Source organism: Hemicordylus capensis, chromosome 6 (genome assembly GCF_027244095.1).
Source record: "Hemicordylus capensis ecotype Gifberg chromosome 6, rHemCap1.1.pri, whole genome shotgun sequence".
In the NCBI taxonomy this organism is placed as follows: Eukaryota; Metazoa; Chordata; class Lepidosauria; order Squamata; family Cordylidae; genus Hemicordylus; species Hemicordylus capensis.
The window spans coordinates 61036747-61059284 of NC_069662.1; the positions used below are offsets into that span (position 1 = coordinate 61036747).

The 22538-nt window shown below is 44.7% G+C and overlaps 1 long non-coding RNA gene across 1 annotated transcript in view; it reads left to right on the plus strand.

Moving 5' to 3' along the window:
- The first annotated feature begins 6304 nt into the window (after positions 1–6304).
- Positions 6305–22538, plus strand: part of LOC128331128 (uncharacterized) — a 29025-nt gene continuing 12791 nt past the window's right edge. Inside the window, exons 1-2 of the long non-coding RNA XR_008310273.1 lie at positions 6305–6419; positions 7398–7507. This is a non-coding gene — a long non-coding RNA (uncharacterized LOC128331128). The remainder of the gene's footprint in view (positions 6420–7397; positions 7508–22538) is intronic.

Genomic DNA, 22538 nt, shown 5'->3' on the forward strand with positions numbered 1-22538 from the left:
ACCGCGCCGCAAACTCAGCAGCCATTTAACTCCCGAAAGGGAGCTGAGTGGCCCCTACTCGGGAGCTATACCATCACACCCCCCCCCCCGCCTGATGTCAGATGCGGGAGGCACGTCAGGGCCACAAGGTGCGGCCCCTGATTGGGCGCGGCCCAGGTTCTTTGAACCTGTTCGCCCAATTGTGGCTCCGCCCCTGTGACCATGGTTTTTCCGTTTATGTATTTAGAAACTGCTAGGTGTTCTTTGAATCTGGTGACCAGATGTATTCCTGTTCCCCCTATGTAATTTTCACCACATTCTCCACAAGTGATTTTATAGACAACCCTTTTCTGCTTGCAGTTGCCTTCCCCATTTTCACAGACTGGGCAGGCTTTAGTTTCACACTTTTTGTCGTATATTCTGGATCTTACTAACTGTTGCTTCATGTTTAGTGGTTGAATACATTACATTAGCCTCGATCCCATATTTCCTTAAACTTTTCTGGCATTGCCTAATAAAATTGTTAGAAATAAAAGGAATCTTTAACACAGGTAAGCCTACCTCATATTTGGAATCCCCATTCTGCTTAAGGGGAATTTATATCCACTTATCTCTGCTAGATTCTTAGCTTTTTCTATAGCCTGTCCCTTATATTTTCTTTTTAGCATAAATTAGGGACAGTCAGGTATACAGTTACAAAGATAAGAAAAAAGAGATGGAGAACCATCTTGTTTGGAAAAGTAAACAACAACAGCAAAATAAACTATCCAAGGTGGACATCTGATGCAGATTGCATTATCAAAAGACACATTTTTAAAAAAATTGTTATTACTGCAATCTATTGCAAACCACTTTGAGGACCAGTCAGTCAAAATATAGGATATAAAACCAAGCAAGCAAAAACAAACAAACAAACAAACAAAAACCAAAGAGCCAGTGTGGTGCAGTTGTTAAGAGTGTTGGGCTTGGACTGGGACTGAAAAGGCCTGACTTTAAATTGCTGCTCAGATAGAAAGATCATGGAGCTATTTTAGGCCTATCACTACCTCTTCGTCTAATCTTAGAAATGTTGTAAGGATACAATTGAAAATACAAATGCTAGTATTATAATGCCCTTATACAAATTTATGGTGCGGTCACATTTGGAGTATTGCATACAGTTCTGGTCACTGTATTCTAGAACTGAATGCCTGTAAGAAGGGCATTCTAGAACTGGAGAAGGTGCAGAAGAGGGCAACCAAGATGGTCAGGGGCCTGGAGCACCTTCCTTATGAGGCAAGGCTACAGCATCTGGGGCTCTTTAGTTTGGAAAAGAGGTGACTATGGGGAGACATGATAGAAGTGTTTAAAATTATGCATGCAGTAGAGAGAGAGTGTATGGAGAAAAATTCTTCTCCCTTTCCCACAGCTCTAGAACCTAGGGACATCCCATGAAACAGAAGCACTTTTTCACACAACACATAATTAATCTATGGAATTCTCTGCCACAAGATGTGGTGATGGCCACTAGCTTGGATGGCTTTAAAAGGGGCTTAGACAAATTCATGGAGGCCAAGTCTATCAATGGCTACTAGTCTGGTGGCTATAGGCCACCTCCAGCCTCAGAGGCAAGATGCCTCTCAATACCAGCTGCAGGGGAGCAACAGCAAGAGAGAGATCAAACCCTCTGCTCTTGCCTGTGGGCTTCTCAGAGGCATCTGGTAGGCCAGTGTGTGAAACAGGATGCTGGACTAGATGGGCCTTGGGCCTAATCAGGCTGGGCTGTTCTTTTGTGCTTATGTAAATGTGGTAACCCATCAGGGGTGTAGGAAGGTTGATGGTGGCCCTGGGGCAAGATTTGAGGGTAGGCTTTGGCTGTCATCATGCCTTCATGATAGCCCCCTGCTGCTGCCGCTGCTGCCGCTGCCGCCGCCACCAGCCTGCCTTTGCTGGCACCATGCTCGGTCCCAGCTCCATGACAGCTGCAACCCTTGCAATGGTATCAGAAGCATGCCAATGCAGGATGTATGGCCATCAGGGCAAGGGTATGTTGCCCATTGCCCTCTCCCAGCTGGCAAGCACTTTGTTTGCTGGTTGGGTGGCTTCCTTTTCTCCCTCGCTCAAGAGAGAAAGAAAGGAAGTTACCCAGCCAGTGAGCCAAGCACTCCCTGGCTGGGAGAGAGTGCGTTGGCGTGCTTCTGATGCCAGTGCAAGTGGTGTAGCCAGCACTGGGGCATGGATACAGTGCCCATTACCCACTACATCTCTACCCACTGCCCTCTCCTCCACCCCAGCTCAATTTGGAATTGGGCTGAGCATCACTGGGACATCATTGGAAGTGCAATGGAGTCTATCCAAACCCCACCTGCAAGCTCCTTGTGAGCCTTGAGTCCCCTTCCCTTCCCAATTATTTACCTGACAGTAGTGCTGACAGCAAAATTTCAGTGATGAAATTGGAACTGTGAGTATTAATTTTACCTCTTCTATCTACTTCAAGAGAATAGGTCTTGCCTGTGGTTAATAATCAGACTAAAAGTCGGATACAAACCATGACTGCAGTCTGTAATGATAAGGGAAATTTGCCAGCAGTATTTATATCAACTGAATTGCGATAAGATGTCTTGAAACCAGAATAAGAAGGTTCCAGCTACAGTTCCATCCAGGGGCATAGCTAGAGGAAGGGGGCCCCGTCTTCACCCCCCTCCCTGATGGCCCCTTGGAGTGAGGGAGATAATGAAGAAAATGGGGAGGTGTGCAGCTGGGAGCTCTCAGGAGCTGGGCCCCCCGGGTTCTTTGAACCCATCCAATAAATTATAGCTATACCCCTGGTTCCATCAGTTTCTCCACCCAGTGCTTCAGCCATCTTGTAAGTTATCTGCTTATTGCCAGAGCTGTGGGTACACTTCGACTCCGCAGGAGAACAGGAAAAGTGTAAGATAAGGCATAGGGTACAGATTATGATTCAGCTTTTTGGCAGTCCCAGTTTTCATTTTAAAAGAAAGCAAGTTTCTAGCCCTTATGGCCACAGAGTTCTGCTTGAAAGTGTGTGGACACTGAGTCTGCTGAAATCTTAAGAGTGAGGGGAGGCCAGATAATATGTCCAGTGGTTTGGGGTGGGGCTTCAGTCTCCTCAGCCCCCATAGCTTCTTGCTCCATTTCATAATTAGTCAAACTAGAAATACAGAAAACTATCCAAAATAGTTGAAACGCAGAATAAATTATGCACAACAGTTTCAATGCAGAATAAAGTATGCAAAATAATAATTCACAAATAATCCAATTGGTAACAGTTATATTGGTTAAATAGTTCAGCTTTTCTTGAATCAGAATTTTGATTGTGTGAATGCACAGAATATGCATAGCCCTGTGGCAAGAGGTAGAATGAGCAAATGGTTTTCAGAGAACATATGTGCAGCCTAGAAGACAAGGAAAACAAACAGAGGCGCTCTTGCCCCTGGACCTTGGGGCACCGGTCCGTGGTCACCAAGGTCCAGGGGGCCTCCAAAGGCCCAGAAGTGCCTCCTGCCACTACCCCACCCCATGCCCGCCCCACCTCTGCCCCACAGTGCCAAACGGCACCACCAAAAACTTCAACAATTCTAGCCACCATGTGCTTGGTTGGGACAGGGTGAGCTGAGCATGCCTCCCCCACAACCATGGTGTTGGTGGCGGCAGCGGCAGTGGTGGGCGGAGCGGGAACAGCTGCTGGGCCTGACCGTTCAGGGCTTGTGACACTCTACACAACTGTGCAGGTGCACTGGAGCACCTCACAGTTCTCAAGGGCCTCTGGTCTGAATGGTCAGGAGCAGTAGTCGCTACCGCTCTGCCCGCCTTCACCACGGTGTGCGGCTCACCCCCCACACCTCCCACACACATGGGAGCCTCGCACATGGTGGCTAGAATTATTGAAGTTTTCAGTGTGGTGGGGCAGCGGAAGCATGCTTCTGGGGAGGCTTTTTTAAAAAACTCATGGCAGGGGGAGGGGACTCCCAAGCCCTTCATGTCCGGCCACCAAAAATACCTAGGTGCATCCCTGGAAACAAATCAGCGCAGCTGATGAAGGCAGCAGAAATCAGAGATGAGAAATATAGTGTAATTGCAGATTAGTCCCACATGTCTCTACATGTTTGTGTGTGAATGACTGTACATGCATTCATTTTAAACATGAACCTGGGCACTGGCCCCCTCACATGTAGGGTACAGATTGTGTATTATTCTCTATATGTGTTGAACATAACATGCAAATAACTTTATGTACATACAGATCAACAATCTCTTATACTGCACACACAGATTACCTGCATATCTAAAGCTCTATCCATGGGGCCAGAAATGTTGAACTCCACTAGGATGGTTCAAGCTCTATTATATCAATCAATTAGCAGCAAGGTTTTATTTATTTATCTATTTGAGATATTTATACCCCGCCCCTCCAGTACACTACTGCTCGGGAGGGCTCACAACATTAATAAAACAGATATAATGCAAAAGATGAGACTAATACAATTAAACAAGTTAAATTAAACAACTTAAAAGCCCAGGTTAAAACGACAATTAAAATGACCAAAAAAAAATCCAAATTAAAAGTTTCAAATTAAAAGCTACAAACTGAGATCTATAAATATGAAAGAACTTACCAGATATAAGCAGCAGATAAAATATTAAGAAGCCTTTTTAAAAAGATGTTGTTTTTAAAATTTGTTTCTTAAAAACACTGAGGGAGGGAGCATGGTAAAGCTCTTTGGGGAGGGCATTCCAAAGCTGAGGGGCCACAACCCAAAGGGCCATGTCTCTAGTCTTTGACATGCATGGAGCACATGTTCTCAGATGGTGTTCATTTGTGAGCAGAGTCTGAGGAACAAATACGCTTCCCAAGAGATTCTCTCAGAAAGCAGACTTCCAGTGCAATGATAGAAACTCCTAGACATCCAGTATATTCAAGAGATAGCAATACAGTATCATTTATGTGTGGATGGAGCTGCATTACTTACTTTCCTTGTAAATGAAATGCAAACTTTATATTATCCCACCTCAATTTAAAGTTGGAAAGGACACCAAGGGCCAGATACAGTTGCTTGGGGAGCCTCGATCAGCTCCCCATCATCCAGTTGGCCATCCCTGGTCTAGACTATGTTCTTCTTGGACTAATGGCAAACAAATCTCTATTGTTCGGCCACCCCACACAACATGAAAATGAGTATGATCTGGGCATGTTGGGGCCTCCTCAGCAGCTACAAGCCATGATTATGGAGTATGTGGTTAGCACAGTCTGCAACATCAAAGGGCTTGTTTACAATAGATATAATCCGTAATGATATAACAGGTGTATAACAGTCAATACCAGCATTGTAGCGATCAAATAACTTTGTAGCACATTCACATTGATCCAGTATTAATCCAACCACCTGAGGCTTCTTGGGCGAAGTTTTATGTGACTCACTGGGAGGTTGAGGCTCCTTTTGGCATGCAACCAAATTTTAGGCAAAGTTCAGTATATAATTTATCTCTGCAGTAAGAGCTTTTAAAATCCAGGCTCAGATTGTCAGTGGTACTTTTCAAAATGGGAAACCTGTCACAGCATGCAGACAGAGAGGGAGAGAAGGTGATATGGGTTCCCCCTCACCCCCAAAGTTTAATTCATAATTTAAACCCCTGTAAGTTTCCTCATTTTAGGTACTTAAGAAAATATATATTACACCTATAAGAAAAGCTTTTGTTTGTTTGTTTGTTTGGCCTAATCACAGCCCTCACAAGTTCTCAATCTAAAGCTTGTAAAGTTTGTCACCATCATTGCCTGAAACATTTTCTGCAATCCGGTATTTCTAGAAGCCTGATCAGTAGCATCAAGTGATAAAGCTTCTCCCAGCCTGCACCACTTTAGGTTACAGGGAGTTGGGTTGCATGTTTGAATAAGCCCCCGTGAAGGTGGTAGAGGTCGGGGAGAGTCCTAGCACACAGAAACCAAGCAGAGGCTCAACCGTTCTCTATAACAGACTAGTTTTTAAGTTACAGGCTATATTCAGTGGGGAATATTCAAACATGTAACCTCACATCAGTAGCCTGAAATGGTACAAACCACTTGATTCTGCTATTTGTATTAACGGGTGCCATAGCATTTTCATGAGAGCCTTTAAGCTTCCCTGTTCTTCCAGAGCTCCTCCGAGACTTCCTCTTTTGGAAGAATGGTAGAGTGACGTTGCCCAATAGGCCTGGCTGAAGCCTGCCTGCTTACAGGGGCAGCAGGGAAAGCCACTGTGCACCAATTTCCCCCCTGATATCCCCACTCATAGTGTAGCCCGCATACCACAAGTCAATTTGCCCCTAATCTCCTCCCCCTCAATCACCTCCTCCTATCACTGCTACTCTTCCTTCTTCCTGCTCCTCCCATTCATCTATCCTGCTTCCTGCCATTTCTGCCTCTCCCTTTCAGATGATATGTCAGTTAACGGGCATTTCTGGAGGTAAATGATCGTAAAACAGTGGTACATATACTGGTAACCTCCAGGCTTGATTACTGTAATGCACTCTATGCGGGGCTGCCTTTGTACATAGTTCAGAAATAGGGATGTGCAGAAAGTTCTGATGTCGAAACGTTTTGACTTGAAATGCGCCGTTTTGAGTGTTTTGAGCTCAAAACAAAATGCCCTCTAAATAAAGGGACTGTTTCAAGCTTGGAACAAAACAACCCCGTTTTGACTGAAACATTTTGACATTTTGAGTGCCATTTTGGAGGCCTGTATTTCCCTTGCTGATTGGTTTTCTGCCACGGGTTTCTGACTGGCTTGCAGTCTCCTCGCTTCAAGAGGGCACCTCCTTTGTCATGAACCCTGTTACCTATTAAATTCATCTGGGGAGGTCCAGTTACTATTGCCACCGGCCAACTTGGTGGTGATTTGGGACCGGGCCTACTCTGTGGCTTCCAGGGCTCTGGAATGCACTTCCTGTAGAAATAAGAGCTTCTCCCTCTGGCTGCTGTTAAAAAGATGCTCAAAATGCACCTGTTTTCTCAGGCTTTTAGTTAACATTAATTTTAAACTGTTTAACTGTTTTTATTCTGTAAAACTGCTGTTTTTTTTTTAAAATGTCTGTTCTATTTTAGATTATGTACACCATCTAGGGATAAAAATGCCAGGTGTTATATAAATGTGATAGATAAATAAATACATTGGAAAAAGCAGGTGGCAGAACACCAAATGAAAGTATGTGTGTGGAGGAGCACATACCTCCTTATACTCTGTGTTCCCCCTCCTGCTTTTCCAAATGGCAGGGAGCAGAATGAACAAGTGGGAAGAGCAGGAGGATGAAAGGGTGCTGGTGGTCCTGATGGTGGTGATAGTGATGGAATAGCAGCAATAACAGTAAGAGTACTAATTAAGTGCTTCTTTAAAGTGTGCACTTTCCCACGTTAATCGCTAAATTCGGTGTCTCCTTCTGCATAGGCCATCCATTCCTCATCTAAGACTCAGGAAAGAGTGCCTGGCATTACTTGGATCCCCAAATTTAACATCTTTCCAGAGTTCTTTATTTTCTTAGCCAATTCAACAAAATAGTAAGCTGATTAATATGATTTCTGTTGACTTGTAAAATCATTATAACCTTCATCTTTAATCTCAAAGAGTTACCACATTTTTCTTCTTTTCTCTTCTCTGCCTGAGGGGGCCCAAGAGACCATTTTTAATTTATGGCAGCAAAAAAACCTGCCAGACATGTGGATGCACCTGGTGAATTATCACACAGAGTTTGAACCATGGGCAGGGAATACTGCCTTCCAAGGCAGCCCAAGATACTCTTAATTGATTTTATTCTGAGCTCTGAAACATGGCAGAGAGAAAAATGGCCAGGCTAGGCATTTGCATGGAATCACATGCAGGTGTTAAGTTGTTAACTTGCAGGTGTTAGGGGGTTGGCTTGGAAGACTGGGAACATATGTCTACTGAGATAACATCTGGCTCCACCCTGAATACTGCACATGTAACATAATTGGCTCAAGTTGCTCTCTCACACACAATTAGGACTCCTTACGTTACTTCCTAGCATTGCAACAGATGCCACAGCAGCACCCTTACTTAGCAGCACGCGTAGCCATATGCTAGGGGTATGCACGGAACCGGCTGGCCTGGTTCAGTTTGAGTGCGAACTGCACTTGAACCTGACCGGAACAGTTCAGTCTGGCCCCCCTTTCAACCCCCCCCGGTCCGGTCCGGGGGGGGGGGGTTGCAAATTTTTATTGACCTCTAGCGCCTTTGGGAGGCTTCCTAAAGGTCGCAGGGGAGTTCGCGAAATTTTTTTTTTTTCAATGGTCACCGCACATGTGCAAATGGCCTCTGTGAGGCCCTGGGCGATGCCAGGCCTCATAGAGGCCATTTGCGCATGCGCTGCAGCAGGCAAAATGGCTCAGTGCCTACTTACGGAGGCACAAATGGGCCAGAAACTACTGTAAAATGGGCCACGGTGGTGATTACTGAGGCTGCTGGGGGGAGGGGGAACTTTTGCAGACACTGCCCCCACCCCACCCCGCGGCCTTTTGGAAGCCCCCTGAAGGGGCTAGAGGTAAAAAATTATATTTTAAAATTTTTTTTAAAATTGCGAACCAGCGGTGGGGAGGTGTTTGGCCCCAGTCCAGATGGAGCTGGGTGTGTGTGTGTTACGGTTCGGCCCCGAACCCTCGAACTGAACCCCCGACCCAGTTCGCACATCCCTACCATACACTCAACTAGAGCAACTTCAGCCACATTTTGACTGAGTATACCTTGCAATGCAGATTGTAGAGCAGACAAGAGCAGTGAGTGAAGCACAGGTTAGTCACAAAGCCAGACATGGAGCTCATTACTGCAATCACCAAGAAATATTACACACAGAGAGAGAACTAGAGAGTTGCCATTGTCCATTTCTCGCCACAACACTATTTCACAAACAATCCAGTTCCACAATCCAGTTGTCAAGTTTGCACAAGCTAGCATGTTGTAGAATCCAAGGAAAAGAGTTGTGGTATGCAAGGACAAGGCAGTAAAGTGGAACCAGAACTATTAATAATTTAATGAAATAAATATTATGTACAGAGAGGCAAGTGTGGTCTGCTTTTTTGTGCCCTTGCTGCTGGCTGTTTGTTAGCCCCACCTCCACTCCAAGGCTCAAATACAAATAACTCAAGCCACATTCAAAAGCTGGCCTGGATCAAGGAATGGATTAACCAAAAACACCATAAACGTACAGTCATGTTTCTTCCTGCAGTCTTTCTCACACTGCGATTACACATGACATAAATACTACAAAAGAAGAATGGGATTTTTTTTTTTAGAGTAATGACATTTATTTGAAAAAACACATTACAGAAAACAGACTGCAAGAGACACTCCAGTGCATGTTTAACTTAAAAAAACCCCCAAGACTTGCTGGGGTAAGAATGTGTTTTAGTAGACCCCTTAAAGGCAAAGTAGACCGCTTAAAGCCAGCACACTGATTGGTTTCTGCCACTGGCTTCTGGCTTTCTTGCAATCTCCTTGCTTCTTGGTGGGCTTGTTTTCATACAAATCCAGTGTTGTCATGTACAACTGTGCCCCATTGGCTGGGGGGGGAAGGGGAGTACAAAAGGAGGGGATTTCAAAATGTATTCAAAGGCACTGGGAGGCAGAGAAAACCCTTATATTGTGCCTCTCTTGAAGAGGACACATTGTGAAAGGAGAAAGAAAGGCCTGATTTTGTCATTTCCTTTTCTCAGCAATGAGTAAAATATGCTGTGCTATTGCTGCTATAATTATCTGGTTTTGCTGGATGTCAAATTTACAAAGGCAGAACCTGTGTGCCTGTCTTCCTTAAGTTGTGGTTTGTTTTGTTTGTGAGATAGTGTTGTGTCAAGAAATGGACAGTGGCAGCTCTGTGTGTGTGTGTGTGTGTATAATACTGAGCTCCATGTTTGGTCTTAAGACTAACTTGTGCTTAACTAACTGTTCTGGTCTGCTCTGTAATCTGCATTTCAAGGTGACTACATTTCAAGTAACTAAACCCCCCATTCAGAAGCTGGCATTTCAAGATGGCTGCATTTCAGTAAAAATGTGGCTGAGGTTGCTCTAGTTGAGCATATAGCTTTGCTTGCTGCAAACAGCTGTGGCAGCTGTTGCAATGCTAGGAAGTAAGGAGTCATAACTCTGTTATGTAAGGAGTAAGGAAGTAAGGAGTCATAACAATAGCAACTTCAACTTGTGCTAATGATGTTACTGAAGAGCAGGGAGTGTAGCTGGCAGTGGAGTCTGGGTCAGTGATTCTTTTTTGGCCATTTTTGGACTGTGTTTGAAATATGTGCTGTGTTGGGAGAGACAGTTTCCCTTTTACTGTGTGTTTCTGCAGTGTTGCAAAATGCATTGCAAATTGCAATGCAAAACTTGTGTGTGTGCTCTGTGAGTGCAGCTTGTTCCGGCCATAGGGAACAAAGGGGGAAACTTGAAACACCCCATTGTTCCCCATGGGTAGCTCCTAGGGACACTAAAGTGGGTTTTTCCTATTGTTCCCTATGGCTGAAACACTCAAAATGTTTTGAGTTTGTTCTTTCAAAACAGCTGTTTCAACCACTGTTTTAGCCATTTCAAATTTTGTTTCAAGCTCGAAACGAAACAAAAAATCCTTTTTGTGCACATCCCTTTTCAGAGACTACCACTGGTGCAAAATGTGGTGGTGGCCAGATTGGTCTCTGGGACAACCTGAAGAGATCATATAACACAGATTTTAAAAGAACTGCAGTCGTTACAGATATGTTTCCGAGCAAAATACAAAGTGCTGGTTAGTACCTACAGAGCTCATAAATAACTTGAGTCGAGGGAAGTGGCAATCTGTGAGGGCCAGGTGAGTGCTGGAGCCGTGGCATCCACCATGTGGGATGCTGCTGCTTGTAGGTGCTGGTGGTATTGCTGGTAATAATTTTTAAAAGGTACTCTTGCTGCCTCACCAGCAGTGCCCTCACCAGCTGCCACTGGTCCAGGGTATTCAAGAGATGCCATCCTTTTGTCATGAAACTTTCCACCTATTAAGATCATCTGGGAAGGTCCAGTTACGATTGCCACCAGCAGGTTTGGTGGTGATTTGGGACCAGGCCTACTCTGTGGCTGCTCCAGGGCTCTGGAATGCGCTCCCTGTAGAAATAAGAGCTTGTCCCTCTCTGGCTGCTGTTAAAAAGACCTTCAAAATGCACCTGTTTTCTCAGGCTTTTAGTCAACATTAATTTTAAATTGTTGAATTGTTTTTATTCTGTAAACTGTTTTGTTTTTTTACATCTGTTTTATTTTAGATTATGTTCACCACCTAGGGATAAAAATGCTAGGTGGTAAATAAATATGATAAATAAATAAATTTGGAAAAGCAGGGGGCAGGACACCGAGTGAAATAACGTGTGTGGAGGACCACATACCTCCTTATACTCTGTCCCCCACCCCCCACGCTTTTTCAAATGGTAGGGAGCAGGATGAATAAGTGGGAAGAGCAGGAGGATGAAAGGATGCTGGTGGTCCTGATGGTGGCGATGGTGATGAGATGGCAGCAATAACAGTAAGGGTACTACCATTCCTGCCAGTGAGTAGGGGCAGCTATCCACCCACTAAGTGGTCTGTGAGCCAGGAAGTCAGAGGCAGCTAATTTACCATCTCCATCAATCCACTGCCTAAGGCAGTTACTTCCCTTCAAAGTATTAGTAGACCAGCTGTGTTGCCCAATTGCACAAGCAGTTCTGTATCTTAAAATAGAAGAGATTTCTTCATTGAAACATACAGAAATGCAAAAACCAATCCATGAATCACCTCAGCATGATCTACAGTGTACATCAAACTACATTCCAGATGGCAAAAACTTTAAGTTAAGTGCTTCTTTAAAGTGTGCACTTTCTCACATTAATCTCTAAATTCAGGGTCTCCTTCTGCATAGGCCATCCATTCCTCATCTAAGCATCAGGAAAGAGTTCCTGGCATCACTTGGATTCCCAAATTTAACATCTTTCTAGAGTTCAAGTTTTCTTAGCCAATGCGACAAAATAGGAAGCTGATTTATTGCAGTCATACCACCAATATAATTTCTATTACTTGTAAAATCATTAAAACCTTCATCTTTAATCTCAAAGATTAAAGATTAAACACCCCTGTTAACTTGGCAAAGAGGCACCTTTTAATGTGGTGATTCTCTTTATTTAGCAGGGGGAGAGGAACTGGCCCTATCCACCCTCAGCATAATACATCCAGTGACTGTTGCTGGTGTCTATCTGATGTTTCTTTTTTGATTGTGAGCCCTTTGGGGACAGGGATCTATCATATTTATTTATTATTTCTCTGTGTAAACCACCCTGAGCCATTTTTGGAAGGGCGGTATAGAAATTGAATTAATAATAATAATAATAATAATAATAATAATAATAATAATAAAGAGTTACCACATTTTTCTTCTTTTCTCTTCTCTGGCTGAGGGGGCCCAAATGACAATTTTTAATTTGGTTAGGGCAACAAAAACAATCCCCCCCCACCAAAAACAGCTGCCAGACATGTAGATGCAGCTGGTGAATTATCACACAGAGTTTGAACCATGGGCAGGGAATACTGCCTTTCATGGCAGCCCAGGATACTTTTAATTGATTTTATTTTGAGCTCTGAAACCTGGCAGAGGAAAAATGGCTAGGCTAGTGAATTTGCATGGAATCACATGCAAGTGTTAAGTTGTTAACTTGCAGGTGTTAAGGGTTGGCTTGGAAGACTGGGAACACATGTTTACTGAGATAACATCTGGTTCCACCCTGAATACTGCAGTAACATCATTGGCACAAGTTGCTCTCTCACACACAATTATGACTCCTTATGTTACTTCCTAGCATTGCAACAGTAGGGATGTGCAAACTGGCTAAACCTTGAGCTGGTCTGAGATCGAACTGATCCGGCTCGAGGGTTTGCCTCAACTTTGGCTCAAAGTTGAGCCAAAACCCATTGGTTCTGCCTGGGACTCGATCAGGTTTTTTTTTTTAAAAAAAGTTTTTAAAAGGTGGGCTTACCATCATTGCCGTGCTGTTGTGGCTGCATGGTGTGTGTGTGTGTGTGTGTGTGTCTTGATGCCCCACTCCCCCCACCCCCACCCCAGTCTTTTCCAGTCCATTACGGGCCTTCCTGAAGTGGCGGCAGCCATTTTGGAGGCTGCCGTGCATGTCCAATGGACCTCTCAATGGCTGGGTCACCGTAAAGGGCCAAAAATGAGAGACATCAGGAGAACCCCCTGAAGCTGCCACAGCACACACACACCCAGAGCCCAGCTATAGCAGTAAGTCCGCCTTCTTTAACTTAGAAAAAAACCTCCCCCAAGCCGGGCCTGAGCCGGTTTGGACTAGAGCTGGACCGGGCCCGGCTCTAGTGTGCATAGAAGCAGACCGGACCCAGTTCAGTTCAAGTATGGTTTTACTCGAACCAAACTGGGCTTTCTGGTTTTGTGTACACCCCTATGCAACAGCTGCCACAGCAGCAGGCATGACCATATGCTCAACTAGAGCAACTTCAGCCATATTTTGACTAAGTCCAGCTTGAAATGCAGATTGTAGAGCACACCAGAGCAGTGAGTGAAGCACGAGTTAGTCTCAAGGTCAGACATGGAGCTAATCACTGCAATCACCAAGATGTATCACACACACACAAACACACACACAGAGAGAGTTGCTGTTGTTCATTTCTCACAACACTATCTCACAAATAATCCAGTTCCACAATCCAGTTGTCAAGTCTGCACCAGCCAACATGTTGTAGAATCCAAGGGAAGCAGTTGTGGTATGTGAGGACAAGGCAGTGGAGTGAAATCAGGGATATTAATAGTTTAATTAAATAAATAATATATACAGACAGGCAAGTGTGGTCTGCTTCTCCGATCTCTTGCTGCTGACTGTTTGTTAGCCCCACCTCTACTCCCGAACTGGAATACAAGTAACTAAAGCCACATTAAAAAGCTGGCCTGGATCAAGGAATGAATTAACCAAAAACACCACACACGTACAGTCATATTTCTTTCTGCAGTCTTTCTGACACTTACAGCAATCACACATCACACAAATACTACAAAAGAAGAATGGGATTTTTTTACTAGAGTAATTAAATTTATTTGAAAAAACACATTACAGAAAACAGATACTGCAAGAGACATTCCAGTGCATGTTTAACTGAAAAAAACTCAAGGTTTGCTGGGGTAAAAGTGTGGGTGAAGTAACCAAAGCAGACTCCTTACAGCCAGCACACAGCTTCTTGTGAGGCAAGCCAGCCCATAATTTCCCAAAGTTCTGAATTCAGCAAAATGCCCTTGCACCACTTGTTTGTGGGAGTCATGTGAAACCCAGTAGGTTTTGGATTTTGGTCATATAATCCTAGTTTAAAGAGGAAATGTTCAACATGTGGAATTTCCCTGCTTTCTTCTCCACATTCTAACCAGAGGAAGTTAATTAATTTGGGGTCGGGGGAGGAGGGATGCCCCTGCTTGTCTCCACACTATACTGCACTTTGCTCTGCAAAACTGCCTTCAGGCAAGCAGAAGAAGAGATGAGGGTAAATTCATTCCTAGCTCTAAATGTGTGTGCAGGTGGATTGAGCATCACTTCCACACTGGAGAAACAGTCAATTCCAGTGGGGGGATGGGCGTAGTTTAGGAAAGCAAAGTTTAACTTCAAAAGCACCATCAAAATGTTAGAAGTTATATCTTTGAACAGACAGATGGAATATTTTACAATAAGGTTTCACTTCTGTACTTTTCCACCACAAGGGATAAATGTGGGTAAATTGTCATTAAGTAACATAAGAAATGCCATGATGGAGCAATCTAAAATAATCATAGTACAGTACTAACCTTTATGCAACACTCTCTGTGTCCAACGCAGGGGTGTGCATGAACCAGAATTCACAGTTAGGTTTAAACTGAAATTGAATTCAAACCAAACCGCATGATGCCAAACTGCTTTTTGTCAAACCAACCGACCAGCCCAGTCTCTTTGACCGAATCAGTCTGGTGGTTTGGCTATACAGTGGTCCCTCGACTTACGAACTACTCGACATCCGAAGTTTTCGACTTACGAACGACAAAAATGACCGGAAGTCGTTGCCGGTTTAGATGCGGCTTCCTCGACTTACGAATTTTTAGATGTGGTTTCCTCGACTTACGAATGTTTCCAGACCTCCATGGGTGCGCTTTTCGACTTACGAAAATTTCGACCTACGAACGTGCGTTCGGAACGGATTAACTTCGTAAGTCGAGGGACCACTGTACTTGCAAAGGGGAATATCGTGAGGATCACCCTTTACAAGCAAAGGGTTGAGGGAATCTACAAAGGGGCAGCTGGCGGGGTGGCAAGGAAAGTAATGTGAGGTTCTTACCTACGGGTGCAGTGGCTAACATTGCTGCTCCCCCACCCCAGTGCTGCCCAAGTGCACGGCGATCCATATTCACCAAGCCGCCCATGCGGCGGAGGCGTGGTTGTGGCCTCTGGGTGTGCACAGAGGCTGAAACCGCGCCACTGTTGCATGGGTGACTTGGTAAATACAGATCACTGCATGCTTGGGAAGCACTGGGGGGGGGGGGGTAGCATCGGCAGCCATGTCAGCCCGTAAAGACTTTACATTATTTTTCTTGCTTTCCCCACCAGCTCCCTTCAGTGCTGAACCAGTCCGCTTGAACCAGGCTTGGTTCAGTTTGAGCGCGGATTGAAATGGCCCTGGTTTGGTCTGCGATCGAGCTGCTGAACTGCCCCGGTTTGATGAAAACCAATTCGACATTGGATAGTTCATGCACACCCCAGTCCAAAGCACTGTAAATGCATTATTTCAGCATTTCTTACAACCCTGCAAAATAGACTGGCCTCATTATTATTTATTGATTAATATTTATTGACTAGTATTATTTAGAATAATGTCTGAGCGTATGAATATGTCTGAGCCAATTGGAGGGAGTACTGAATGGACTGGTTTCCTGGCTCCCAGATAGCCTAGGCTGGGATCATCTAGCTAGTTCTCTGCCATGCTAGATTGCCTGGGGCCTGCTGGTTATTGCCCTGGAAGACCCTGTTATCCAAACCCCCTTCTGCCATGTGACTGAATGGTTCATCACAGAAACAGGGACCGAGGACCAGCCCTATCACCCTATCTGGAGATCAAGTGGCCAGAGGATGAAGTTGCAGGCAGTGAACTCTTATACTAGGTAAACCTCTGGGCCTCTCTCCAATTCAGAGTCCTTTCCTGAGGGCATATGAAGGGGACAAGAACCAGGGGAATTCTGACTTGCCAATGTCCATTAACAAAGACACAATAACTGCAACAAAGTGAGGACATTTTTGAAGGCTTGACATCAGAGATAGAGTGGGTTATAGTAAGAGATAGCTAGGGCTACCAACCATCTTGAACAGCACAGCTCCTATGCCTTTGGAAACTTTGGAATGGTGTTGCCCCATTTTGGCTCCTTCACCAGCAGCATAATGTTCCACAAGCAGTAGATCGGATCCATTATATTATACTGATGCTACAGGAAACCCAATGGTGGCTTGTCTCTAAGAACCACCAGTGATGGGTACTTGCCTTGAATCCTAAAGCTTCCAGCCAGCATAATTCGAGCATAAGATTGTGCCCTAGAGCGCTTTCCCATTTTTTTACACACCTAAATATTTAGCTGCTGTGGAGAACAAGCTAATATGTTAAGTGGTTCAAATCTCACCTCAGCCACGAACCCCCTAGGTGGGCTTCAGCAAGCTACTGTTTCTCATCCTCAGATCTCCCCACATTCGCTATAGGGTAAAGTGTGCTGTGGAGTCGGTGTCGACTCCTGGTGACCACAGAGTCCTGTGGATGTCTTTGGTAGAAAACAGGAGGGGTTTACCATTGCCATCTCCTGCGCAGTATGAGATGATGCCTTTCAGCACCTTCCTATATCGCTGCTGCCCCATATAGGTGTTTCCCATAGTCTGGGAAACATACCAGCGGGGATTTGAACCGGCAACCTCTGGCTTGCGAATCAAGTCATCTCACCACTGTGCCATTAGGTGGCACAGACATAATAATTCTGCTTACCTTACAGGATTCTGGTAAGATTTACTGAGAGTAACGAATTTTTAATTATTGTTGTCACCGTTACTATCTCAGTAGTAATGACAACAATACAGTTGTCACTACTATTGTTAAAAAGCCAATACTTTTCACTTCTTTGCAGAACTAGGGGCAAGAAAAGAGGTTAAGACTATTCTCACGAGCAGCCTAACCCAGGCTAGGGCAGGCAGCCTGGGTTAGGCTGCTCATCATGCAGATCCCGGTGCTGCCCGCCTGCCTAGCCCTACTTTTTATCCTGGCCGTCAGCCAGGGTTAAGGACGCGAGCACGCCCTTAAGCCTGGCACCAGGGTCTTGTGTCTGCTTGCAGCCTGAGTAGACACCTAGAGCACCTGACTTATGGGGGTATCCCCCAGTGCACCATGCTTGTCACATGATGCATTGCGGATATCTGGAGGCTGGGACGCATTGTCTGGGAGAAGGTAGGTTCAGGAGTTACTCTAAAGGACTATTTAATTTTAATAGGATTTCTGTTGAGTAATTTAGTCAGGTTATCAACCAGTATTAATTCACCTCTCTGACCAAAGAGACATATGACACCTAGAGGTGTGCACAATATGGCTCGAAGCTCTACTGGTAAAGGGGAATCTGGTAAGAATTCCCCTTTACCAGTAAAGGGGAAGGTTGGAGCACGGGGCTTCTTTAAAACTAGTTGGGGTGGGAGGGGAGTAAAGTTTTGCCTTAAAGGTGCTGCCAGCAGTGGTGGCTGCAGTGGCTGTGACAACCACGGGGGTGGTAGCTCCCCCCACCCCCATTCCTACCAGAGCAGGCAGAGCCAGTTTGGGCCCGGGCCTCTACGCGTGCATGGAGGTCAATAAAATTTATTATTTATTATTTATTTATTACATTTATAAAGCGCCCCATCCAGAGGCTCTGGGCAGTGTACAATAACTTTTAAAAAGACATAAACCCACCATTAAAACAACGCTAAAACAATATAAAAACAATTCAAAAATGGCTTCCACACACATGCACAGGCCTGAACTTGGCCTGAACCAGCCCACCCTGATGGCCGCTGAAGCCGGCATCACATTTAAGGTAAAAATATACTCCCCTTCCATCCCAACTAGCTTTAACTAAGCCCCCCCCTTTACTGGTAAAGGGGAAGCCCCCCGCTCCCCCACTTTACTGGTAAAGGGTAAGTTCCGAGTAAGTTCCGAGCTGGCTGGAACTGAACTGGGCCCAGTTCAGCTCAACCCAAGCCCTTCGAGTCAAGCCATCTCAAACTTCAGCCTGGCTCAAATCAAGGGAGCTCACACACCACCAATGACAACAAGGCCAATAGTACATCTCATAAATTATAATGGGGTTGCCAACCTTGGGTCCCAGATGTTGGGCTACAATTCCTACCATCTCCCTCCACAGTGGCCAAGACCATTATGGCCGGGAATGACGGGAGCTGTAGTCTAACATCCAAGGACCCAAATTCAGAAACCCTGTATTACAGTCAGCAGTATGTCACAAAGCTACCTTGACCCTTATTAAAAATTGAAGACTCAAGGATGGGTTGAGGAGATAATGGAATCCTCCAGTTATTGTCCAGAATGACAAGCCTCTGGCACCCCTGGCATCACTTATAGTCATATGAATGCCTAAAAACTGAGACAGGAGAACAAAGCAGAGAGGGCATGGTATAGGCCTTGTCAGAGAGCCAGCTCCTTTCAGCCTCAGCAGAGTGACAAAGCAACCACAGAGTTCCATGCATGAACACTGAATGCCTTGGCTTATTTGAGTCATGTTTGCTCAAATGCCTTTGTTTGTTTTGCTTTGGTTTGTTGGTTTGTTTGTTTGTTGTGCTCAGATTGCCTGCTGAGCTTTGTGATGGTGTACTGAGGAGCTGGATTTGGATAACGAAACTCAGCTTCATGGATATGATTTATCTTGCCATGCCACACTCAGTGGAGATCTAGGAGCAGTCATTGCATGTTGTATCCTTGCTTGTGGAATTTCTCTTTTTGTGTCTCGTGTAACCAAAATCTGCCACATCACCCCAACAAACAGAAACATAGTCTATCCAATATTAATTGCTTGTTGTAGATGGATATCATTAATATTATATACTGAATTACTGATCGGGTCCACACCTGCTTAGCTTCGGATGCTCCAAGCCCATTAATCAGTACAATGAAGCAACAAAGTGTTGATTACCTGCAGCAGTGTCTTATGTACCTTCCTCTTCCCAGAGGTGGGAAGCTTGGGTTCCTCTTTGCACTTAGGGCTGTGCAGCTTAAAGGGATCATCTCATCACTGAATGTATACTTCTCTTGAACTCTGTTCAGAACCCCTTGTATTAGAAATACTGCTCAGCTCTCAAAGAAAGTGGAAAGATTGCAAACTTATGTAAATACATGTGCAATTTTGTAAGAATTAGGACTATCAAGTATTTAATTATTGTCTGGCTTTTCTCTGCACAAACCGGTTCAGCACCTCCTTAGGGAACTGCTGAACCGGGTCAGGGATCTACAGCCAGTCCAGTTCAGCAGAGCGGAGAGTGGTTCCCTTAAGAAGCAGGACCTTACCAGCTCCACTGCCACCCCTCTGCCTTTCCGGGCATGGTGCTCGCTCCACCAAAGGCTGCACACAGCTGTGGGTGCTGTTCCCTGCAGCCTTTGCAAGGTGTTGGCATATTCATGGCCGCTGTGCAGCACTGTAGCCTTGTGCAGCCTTTGGTAGAATAAGTGGCGTGCCTGGAAAAGAAGTGGGGCAGCAGCACAGCAGGTAAGGAGCTGCTTACCTGCTTCTTAAGGGAACTGCTCCCACCCCGCACATGGCCGCCTGAGCCCGTTTCGGGCACATCCCGAAAATGAATCAATTAAGTAATCATTAAATATAAAAACAAAATCCAGTCATATGGTGGGTAAGGTCACATTAAAACTGGTGGGAATGTGATTAATGAGACATTGGTTTGGCCACTGAATTTGAAATTAGACTGGTGGAGGGATATATCCAGTCATGAATTCAAATTCCTCAATCACTTGCTAGGCCTCTGTGAAATTTCTGCTGAGTGCTTGGGGAAGCATACTGCATAGCACACAGTGCAGCGCTTCCCCAAAGTGCCACCTACTATAGCAGGGGTAGGTAACCTTGGTTCTCCAGCTGTTGCTGAACTACAACTCCCATCATTCCCAGCTGCAATTTATTATTGTTATAATGTAGACTTCAGAGGCTAATAACTCAAGAAATACGGAAAGAATCTTTTTTCAAAATACAAAAGGAAACATTGCAATATGAATCTGAATGTTCTGGTACAAGTAGAAGAAATCAGAGGTAAATTATGCTTAGCCAAATAATGGGCACTTGCAAGTCACCTTAAGTGGCGCAGCGGGGAAATGCTTGACTAACAAGCAGAAGGTTGCTGGTTTGAATCCCCGCTGGTACTATATCGGACAGCAGCAATATAAGAAGATGCTGAAAGGTATCATCTCACACTGCGCAGGAGGAGGTAATGGTAAACCCCTCCTATAATCTACCAAAGACAACCACAGGGCTCTGTGGGTGCCAGGAGTTGAAACTGACTTGACGGCACACTTTACTTTACCTTACAAGTGAAATCAGCTTCATATTGTTCAGTTTTTAGACTACTGTATCCCAAGCCTTTCTCAAGAGAATTGCACCAAATGTGGACAGGTAGTAGCACTTTTCACCTAGTTGTGTCATTCTGTTATTAGTGTTGACTAACATATATATATATATATATATTCATAATTTTAACTTCTAGCTTCTTGTGCTTATTATACTAAGTAATTTTATGGAGACTTTTTATTATTTTGTAGGAGTAGATTGTTTGAATCATTTTTGTCTATTTTGCTGTTATGCTGGTCAAAGTCTGAAATAAAGACTACTAGCTGACCCCGCACAGAGCATCTGTGCAGTTGTGCACTGAGTCTGTGGCATCCCCCACCCAACGCTCTTGCTTGTTCTCCCCCCCAACTCTCTCGCTCTCTCCCCCCACAGCTCTCTCACTCACTCCCCCCCCACAACTCCCTCACTCTCTCCCCCCACTACTCCGTCGCTCACTCTCTCCTCCCCACAACTCTCTCACTCACTCTCTCCCCCCACAACTCTCTCGCTCGCCCCCCTCTGCTTCACGATCCAAGGCAGCCCCCTCCCCACTCTTCTCTAGCTGCTGCCTTCTCGCTTTCTGAACTCTCGCGCGCTGTCAGCCAATCGCCTCCCCCCACTCTGTCAGCCAATCGCCTCCTTTCTGCCATGTCCCCATGCATGGCCTGTCTTAGAGAAATAAATATATAGATGCTATGCTCACCTACTTGCTGTTTGCTAAATTTTGGGCAAATTAGACAGCTGATTTGGGTTTTATGACTTATAGAACATTCAGGATTTATAATGGTGGATTGCTGCACCTTAACACATTTGATGAAATGATATATACAGTAATTAATTTTAAGTAGAAAGTATGTCCAATAGTTTGAAGACTGGACTTTAGCAATATATTTTCAAAAACTGGGGTGTGAGCCAGGTGAAATTAAGCACTTTTAATTCCACTGTTTTCATTGGGAAATTATGCTTAACTCTCATATGGGCAGCAATGGGACTCATAATTACTAAACTGTGGCTAACCCTAACCTGGTTAGCTTTTCCTCCTACCTTGCTTACACCCAATCATTTCTAGCCAGATTTTCCTCTTACCTTGCTTCCGTACAACCAAAAATTGGGAGCACACACAGCTCCCAAACCCGGGCAGCAGAACACGCTTTTTGACTGTGTGAATGACCTCCTTGTTTCAATCAGGTAGTGTGGAAGAAAAGGCCATTGAAATGTGGATACCTCCCCATGTATTTCCATGCATTAATCCAGTCCTGAGACTTTGAGAACCGCATTCCTGAAGCAAACTGACAAAAACCCTCACAGAGCAATGATTTAAGACTGTCATAGGTATGACATTTCTGGATTCAGCCCAAACTAGACAAATGCTCTGAGGCATACTAAGACTGATGCTGTTATGGCTGCTGCTGGGACACATCCGACTGTGCTTAAGGCCCTCACTGTGTGCCAGATATGTCTTCTGGGAATGCTACTGTGTATTTAAATCTCAAATGTCATCTCTGATGGGAACTTTTCAGTAATGCAGAATGACTAGGCAGTGAGCTTACATGGACTGTGAATTTCCAATACATTAGCAATTTGGTTTTTTTTTAACATTGAGAATATTGTTTTACATCAAGAATATGTAATGGAATGTTTAATTTCAGAATTGCTTTGATTGTATTTAAGGAAAACTTGGCCAATTTTTCCAATGTAAAGTATTATGTTTGAATTTATACTTGCTGATATGAAGTTCTGACTGTAGGGATGAATCTATGATGACCCATGCCTGTCACAGAGTGATCCTCCAGACTGGAAGGTGCCCCCAGTGAAGGTCACAGGGCACTTGGAAGAGCATATAGTTCCAGGGAGAGAAAGGATCCTAAGGCAGATGGTGCCTTCCTCCCCACCAGCCAAACCCGAATTGAATCAATGAATGAATGAATGAATGATAGATT